At 37.1% G+C, this 8,804-nt stretch overlaps 1 non-coding gene across 1 annotated transcript; it reads left to right on the forward strand.

The window, feature by feature from the left end:
- The first annotated feature begins 710 nt into the window (after positions 1-710).
- TRNAR-UCU (transfer RNA arginine (anticodon UCU)) lies at positions 711-783 on the forward strand. The gene has a single exon. It is a non-coding gene; the product is annotated as a tRNA-Arg (tRNA).
- Positions 784-8,804: the final 8,021 nt, after the last annotated feature.

Below are 8,804 nucleotides of genomic sequence, written 5' to 3' on the forward strand. Positions count from 1 at the left end.
AGGTCAACAAAGCTTCACTGGTTTTATTAGAATTTCCACAATAAGGTATAAGGATGATGCACATATTAACATCATTTAGAGCTCCACATTATTCCATTTTCTCAACCAACTTCTTCACCAATCCAAACTCTTTCACTTATCATGCAAGACACAACATGATATTATAAATGTGTTTTATGTTATTGAATCCATCCTTAAGCTTCAACCAATTAAAAATGCTCAAAGCTAAACGTGGACTTTTCAAACACCTTTTCATTACTCTATAAAAACTCCAACATTCAATTCACATTAACCTTTTTTTACTACTTTCTCAAATAAATAAAACCAATTGTTGCCTGAATTATTACTGCAATCTCACACATCATTTAGAACATATCCTATTTTCCAATTTTACTCAAATTAGTATCTTTTAAAACTATAATGTTTTTTTTTTGTCTTTATCAAGTACCAAACTCTCTGCAACATTTTCATAAGTAGGCTTAGTGAAATCATATTGATTCATATATTTTAATCCTATCCCAACCAAAATGGAAACAAAGTTTATATTTTAATGCTCTCATATCTTTTGAAAATTTAAAGTTGAAACAAATATGTTACATTAAGATTATATAACACTCATAGATGTTAGATACCATACAAAGAATACAATGAATAGTTCAAGTGAAAACAACATAATTTTTTTATTATTTGAATGTATACATATAAAAAATGCACCTGTGGCCTAATGGATAAGGCGTTTGACTTCTAATCAAGTGATTGTGGGTTCGAGTCCCACTAGGTGTGTGTAAGCTTTTTTAATGAAAATGTGAAGGAGTTGTGAATATGGGTTCGAGTTCCACAAGATGTGTAAACTCTTTATGAAAATGTGAAGGAGTTGTGAATATATAATACAATTCTGGTTCGAGTCCCACTAATGTGTAAAGTTTTTTTTTATGGAAATTAAAGGAGTTGTGAATATCTAATAATGTGAGTATGTGGATGATATTTGGTATTGTCCTCAATTATATTTGTATTTTGAATAATGATATTTTCCCCAGTTTGTGATTATTTTTTTAAGTTATAGCAAACATATTTGAGATACATCAAACACTAAATATATGTATATATGTCAATTAAGATTTGGACTATTTCGAGTCCCACTAGTGTGTAAAGTTTTTTTTTATGGAAATTAAAGGAGTTGTGAATATCTAATAATGTGAGTATGTGGATGATATTCGGTATTGTCCTCAATTATATTTGTATCTTGAATAATGATATTTTCCCCGGTTTGTGATTATTTTTGTAAGTTATAACAAACATATTTGAGATACATCAAACACTAAATATATGTATATATGTCAATTAACATTTGGACTATTTTTTTTAAATAACAAGAAAATAAAATAAAAACAAGCACAAATTCTACACTATAGAGAAACACATTCCCTTAAGTAATTTTCAAGAAGTGGAATATATATTAGAGGGTGTAATATATAAACTAGTAAGAAAGAAGTCCACGTTATGACCTCTTAAAACTCGAGCATCAACTTACGAGGTAGCCTCATAATGAATGTGGTTGACTTTATTAATACATCGTAAAATGTTAATAAGAAGAATTATATCATTGATTAGATGTTTAAGGTAGAATATGATAGTAAATTGATTATGAATCATAGAAATAAAATAGATTGAAATAAGTTTTTAAGCTAACATGACTTAATTGTAAGTCTCATGTCAATTGAATATCGAATTGAATACCCCATAACTAAAAAAAGAATTTTCGATTTCAAGCTTTTGTAAAATAAAACTTCACATAGAGATTATTGGAATTTCTAATAGGGTATCCGCAAGACGCCTATTCATAAATTTAGGATCCATCTGCGCTAATTTTAAAATTTCTAGGGAGAGGTTTGGTCATATGAATATTGTGCTTACAAATGCTCTCATCAACGAAAGGAAGGAAATAAGTTATTTTCTTGTCGATCTGGTGCACTACATTGGCAATCTTTACGATTAGACTCGAACCAATATCCGTCTTTTAAAAATTAATGAATTTTATTCAAACTAATATCTTCCTATAAATTAATTTCTTGAGTCAAGCATCGGTCACAATCTAAGTTATGTTTGTTAGAATATATGTATCGTGGAACGTTTTTAATAATATACTTGTTTAGGATAATATTTATGGATTTATGTGTTATATAAGTATAACCATTTGTTGGTTTTGATAATGAAAATTTATGACAATTGTCAAGAAGATCAAAAGATGATAACTCCATAAGTCAAATGAATTTTGGATGTTGATGGCTATCTACAATAGTTCTTTGTGATAATTGACAAAGGGGAAGTTGATTGCAACTGTCACAAGTTACTGATGTAGGCATCTAATAAAAAAGAAGATATCTCAAGTCTCGTTAGTCAATGATTCAAGTTCCAATTGAAATGCTAGACAGTGTTAAATTAAACAGAGGAACATAAAGTCTTAAAGTTGTGAAAGTGAGAAAGTGTGACAACTCGTCTGGTCTTGTGCATAGCGCTTTAGAGTGACTAATTTATTGCAAAAAGAACAAGAATAAGTCTTTAGGTACAAAGGCAATGCGCGCCCGCAAGAACACACACATGCACGTACACGTACACGTACACGCACACACACACATACACATACACATTCTCTCTCTCTCTCTCTCTCTCTCTCTCTCTCTCTCTCTCTCTCACACACACACACACACACACAACACACACACACATACACATACACAAACACACAAATACACACACATAGATTTTAAAACCTATTTTAAATTTTGTTAAACTTCTTGAAACCAATATAGGAAAGTACGAAATCAATTAAGAAGTGTTTATAATCAATTTAGAAAGATAACTCATTGCCTGATCGATTATGGCTTTGGTCAAATCGATAAAAGCAAAGAGAAACGCCTTTTGATAGATTAGCAAGGCCATTAATCAATCGATTTAATTATATAGCCATTTTAGGGTTTTATTTTTTGGATTAGGGTTGTTTCTCTTGAGGTATCTGAAGCTAGCGGAAATATACCCGAACGTATCGCATGCTCGAACATACAACAGAGTCGCCATCGAACTTTATTTATCCCCAGAGGGAAGGGAAAACATCGATAAAACCCGGGGGAAAGAGATATAGTGGGTAAGGAAGTCGGTTATGCAAGGGGAATGTATTAGCACCCCAAACATCCATGGTACTCCATGGGAACCGTTTTGATTGTTCTCGCTCGAATAGGTGTTAACTAGAGATTACTCGCAAAGAATAAGGGGAAAGGAAGGAAATAGATAAAGTGCTCGGAGAGGATTAGGGCCCTCATGTGTAACACCCCGATAAAACAAGATGATTATTTAATTTAAGTTAATAATATAATTATTAATTTAATTAAATAATTGGAATATTATTATTGGAATTATTATTATTTGGGTTATTATTTTATTGGAATAAAAGTTGGAATTTAGAAAAGGTCTCAGTTAGTAAAAAGGTTATTTTTCACGTGAAAAGGAAAAGGAGACAGAAAAGGGAAAAAGGGCCAAGAGCCAGAGAACGAAGGTTGAAGGAAGGAAAAGCTTGGAGCTCAGAGATTGCCGGATTAACTCAGGTAAGGGGGGTTTATCATCGATTAATGGGTATTATGGGATAATATGTGATGGGTAGTGAGAAACCATTGATTTGCCTCTGATTGAATGATGTATGATGAATTTGTGAACTTTTGGGATGAACGAAATTTGGATTAAAATTGAAGAAATTCGTAGGAATTAGAGGTAGAAAGGTTATCAATTTGTGAAATCGAAAGTGTATGATTCGTGTTAGATGAGATGAATGAATTGTGTGTAAAATTTGGACTATGGAAGGTTGAATGGATAGATCTCGTAGCAGAGAAAGCCATTGCAGATCTGGAAATTCTGGTTTCTGGTCATACGCGTATGGCACTAGGCAATACGCGTATGATATGGCTGGTACGCGTATGGATGAGGCCTTACGCGTATGGGTGAGGAAAATGATATTTTGAACGTAGATTTGTCTCTGTTGGTACGCGTATGGGAGAGTGGTACGCGTAGCATACGCGTATGAGACAGATGATACGCGTATGGGTTGGGCGAGGAAATGCGCCATACGCGTATGGGCATAGGCAATACGCGTATGGGCAGACTTGTGGTTTTTCTGAACTGTTGTTGTGCAGTTTTTGGTTGTTTAGGCTGAGTGATGTAACTTAGCTGATGTATGACGTAGTAGGGATCATTTCCCGTTGTTTTGAGTAGTATAGGTATTAGTAGAGTGTGCTAATACTGCGTTTGATTATGCGGCATGATATGATATGCTTTTGTGATAAAATGTGTTGATGATGTGTGATGGTATGCATGATGCTGTGAATGTATCAGTTATGTATGCATTTGTAAATAGATTGTTTTATGGCTTAGAGTGTGAGCATATGTCTATTCTTGAATGGTTGTTGTTGTTGCATTGCTAGGTGATTAGCATGCATATTGTGGCCTTTATGGTGGTAGCTAATTCCCATGGTGAGGAATTAGTGAGTAAATCATTTTGATTGTTGTTGATGTTTGCATGCTAGGTGATTAGCGTGCATAGCATAGCCCTTGGGGTGGTAGCTAATTCCCATGGTGAGGAATTAGTGAGTGAGTCACTATGTCTCAAATGAGTGGGACTAGTGAGCTTGGTAGCCGTGCCTGGATTGGACGGTGAGGTTGAACTATATGTTCACAAATAGTCGGTACCGCATGCATGGAGTCTCATTGCATAATATATGTATGGCGTATAATATGAATGGATGTATTCCAATATTATACGTGTGTTTGTGTTGGTGTTGAGTATTATGTTGAGTTGATGTGCTGTTACTGAATATATGTTTGGATTAGGGTGATGAAGTGTGTTAAATTACTTAACATGACATGATATTTTATAATACTTATTATATCGATTGAGGAACTCACCCTTACAACTGTTTTTCAGGTAACGAGCAGTGATTGAGTAGGAGCTAGTACTTGGAGTCTAGAGTAGTTCCTTAGTGGGTCATGCTCTGATAGATGTAACATCGGGAAGGGATGTTTTAAATGTTTTACTGTTGGTTGTGAACCATTTTACATGTAATGTGTTACATGTTTTGATTGATTTGATTTATATCCGCTGCGATTTATGCGAATGTTTATTTGATTAAATAAAGAGCATGACTGTTATTTTGGAACATGGTGTGAAGTGTTTATGTGACACCCTTAACTGCATAATTACTCTGATGTTGTATTTTGATATTTAATTAAATTATTGGGGTATTTTAGAAGGGTGTTACATTAGTGGTATCAGAGCATAGTCGGTCGAGTCGAGTCGTAATTATTCTGTTCCCCTGTACGGGATAGGTGTTGTGTAACCCTATCAGTACTTATTGTTTAGTTTGTTGGGTTTTCAGAATAGAGATGGCTGGAAGAGGTAGAGACGATGCTGCGATTGCTGAGGCTCTGGGTATGCTAGCTGGAGTACTTGGAGGAAATCCGAATGTTGTGGGAATGGGAGTTGCTCGTCAACTGAGTGAGTTCCAGAAGAACAATCCTCCAATGTTCAAGGGAGCATACGATCCAGATGGTGCTCAGAAGTGGTTGAAGGAGATAGAGAGGATCTTACGAGTGACTGAGTGTGCCGATAACCAGAAGGTCAGGTTCGGTACGCATATGCTGTCAGAGGAAGCTGATGATTGGTGGGTTGCTACCCGCACTGAGTTGGAATCTGCTGGGGATGCTGAGATTACTTGGGCAGTGTTCAGAGAGAGATTTCTGAGGAAGTATTTTCCAGAGGATGTTAGAGGAAAGAAAGAGATAGAGTTCTTGGAATTGAAGCAGGGCAATCGGTCTGTTACTGAATATGCTGCTAAGTTCACAGAGCTGTCGAAGTATTACACTCCCTATAATGAGGCTGCTGGAGAATTTTCGAAATGTGTGAAGTTTGAGAACGGGTTACGTCCCGAGATCAAGCAGGCTATTGGGTACCAACGGATCAGAGTGTTTTCTGACTTTGTTGACTGTTGCAGGATTTTTGAACAGGATTCCAAAGCCAGAGCAGAGAGCTATCAGCAAAGGGTTGATAGGAAAGGCAAGAGTCAGAATGATCGTGGAAAACCGTATGCAGCTGGCAAAGGTTTTCAGAAGCAGAGTGGGATGAAGAGGCCTAGTGGGGGAGACTCTAGTGCCCCTGCTAAGTGTTACAGATGTGGTCAGGCTGGGCATCGTATCCATGAATGTACCAGTAATGAGAAGAAGTGTTTCAAGTGTGGAAAAGGTGGTCACTTGGCTGCGGACTGCCGATTGAAGACTGTGACTTGTTTCAACTGTGGAGAGTTGGGTCATATTAGCCCACAGTGTCCTAAGCCGAAGAAGGAGAACCAGTCGGGAGGCAAGGTCTTTGCTTTATCGGGTTCTGAGACTTCTGCAGATGATCGTTTGATCCGAGGTACGTGTTATATTAATGGCTTTCCTCTTGTAGCTATTATTGACACAGGTGCTACTCATTCCTTTATATCTTTGGATTGTGCTGTGAAACTTAAGTTAGAGATATCTGAGATACGTGGTAGTATGGTGATTGATACTCCTGCGAAGGGTTCAGTGACTACTACTTCGGTTTGTTTGAATTGTCCTTTGAGTATTTTTGGTAGAGACTTTGGAATGGACCTAGTGTGTCTTCCACTAGTGCAGGTTGATGTTATCCTGGGTATGAACTGGTTGGTGTTTAACCGAGTTTATATCAATTGTTTTGATAAGACTGTGATTTTTCCTGAGATTGAGGAAGGAAAGAGTTTGTTTCTATCTGCAAGGCAGGTGAATGAGGAAGTAGCAGATGGGGCAGAGTTGTTTATGCTGTTAACGACCTTGGAAGCTAAAGATAAACTGATGATTGGTAATCTAGCCGTGGTGTGTGATTTTCCTGAAGAAGTGAATGAATTGCCGTCAGAGCGTGAAGTTGAGTTCTCAATTGATTTGGTACCGGGTACTAGGCCGATATCGATGGCTCCGTACCGTATATCTGCTGTTGAGTTAACTGAATTGAAGAGTCAGCTGGAAGATCTGTTGGATAAGAAATTTATTCGTCCGGGTGTGTCGCCGTGGGGTGCACCAGTGTTATTGGTTAAGAAGAAAGAAGGTACTATGAGGTTGTGTGTGGACTACAGGCAACTGAATAAAGTGACGATCAAGAATCGGTATCCTTTGCCGAGGATTGATGATTTGATGGATCAGTTGGTTGGTGCGAGTGTGTTCAGTAAAATAGATTTGAGATCTGGGTATCATCAAATACGTGTGAAAACTGAGGATATTCAGAAGACTGCTTTCAGAACAAGGTATGGACATTATGAGTATTCTGTAATGCCTTTTGGTGTGACTAATGCGCCTGGAGTATTTATGGAGTATATGAATAGGATTTTCCATCCGTACCTGGATAAGTTTGTTGTGGTGTTTATTGATGACATTTTGGTGTATTCGAAATCTGAAGAAGAGCATGCTGAGCATTTGAGAGTGGTTTTAGAAGTTCTCCGAGAAAAGAAGTTATTTGCTAAACTGTCTAAGTGTGAATTTTGGTTAGAAGAAGTTAGTTTTCTTGGTCATGTGATTTCAAGAGGTGGTGTTGCTGTTGATCCTTCTAAGATAGAAGCGATGTCTAAGTGGGAAGCTCCGAAGTCTGTTGCTGAGATTCGAAGTTTTCTTGGCTTGGCTGGTTATTATAGGAAGTTCATTGAGGGATTTTCTAAATTGGTGTTACCGTTGACGATGTTGACTAGAAAGGGGCAAGCGTTTGTTTGGGACTCAAAATGTGAAGAAGGGTTCCAAGAGTTAAAGAGAAGGTTGACTACTGCTCCTATTCTGATATTACCGAGTCCGTCGGAATCATTTGAGGTTTACTGTGATGCTTCATTGTTGGGTTTGGGTGGTGTGTTGATGCAGAACAAGCAGGTTATAGCTTATGCTTCGAGACAATTGAGGGTTCATGAGAGGAACTATCCGACACACGATCTAGAGTTGGCAGCTGTGGTATTTGTTCTGAAGTTATGGAGGCATTACTTGTATGGGTCAAGATTTGAAGTTTTCAGTGACCATAAAAGTTTAAAGTATTTGTTTGATCAGAAAGAGCTGAATATGAGACAGAGGAGATGGTTAGAGTTTCTGAAAGATTATGACTTTGGTTTGAATTACCATCCGGGTAAAGCAAACGTAGTGGCTGATGCATTGAGTCGGAAATCATTGCATATGTCTATGTTAATGGTTAAGGAATTGGATTTAATTGAGCAGTTTAGAGACTTGAGTTTGGTGTGTGAGAGTACTCACAATAGTGTTAAATTGGGAATGTTGAAGTTAACGAGTGGTATTCTGGATGAGATTAGAGAGGGTCAGAAATCCGATGTGCTTTTGGTTGATAAGTTGACTCTAGTGAATCAAGGTCAAGGTGGTGAATTCAGAGTCGATGAGAATGGTGTTTTGAAATTTGGTAATCGGGTGTGTATTCCGGATGTTACCGAACTTAAGAAGAGTATTCTTGAAGAAGGACATCGTAGTGGCCTGAGTATTCATCCTGGAGCTACGAAGATGTATCATGATTTGAAAAAGTTATTTTGGTGGCCGGGAATGAAAAGAGAAATTGTGAGTTTTGTTTATTCTTGTTTGACTTGTCAGAAGTCGAAGATTGAGCATCAGAAGCCGTCTGGGCTAATGCAACCGTTGACTATTCCAGAGTGGAAGTGGGACAGTATCAGTATGGATTTTGTTTCGGGTTTACCGAGGACAAGTAAGAATTTTGAAGCTATTTGGGTGAT

The sequence above is a fragment of the Lathyrus oleraceus genome, chromosome 5 (genome assembly GCF_024323335.1).
Source record: "Lathyrus oleraceus cultivar Zhongwan6 chromosome 5, CAAS_Psat_ZW6_1.0, whole genome shotgun sequence".
NCBI lineage: Eukaryota > Viridiplantae > Streptophyta > Magnoliopsida > Fabales > Fabaceae > Lathyrus > Lathyrus oleraceus.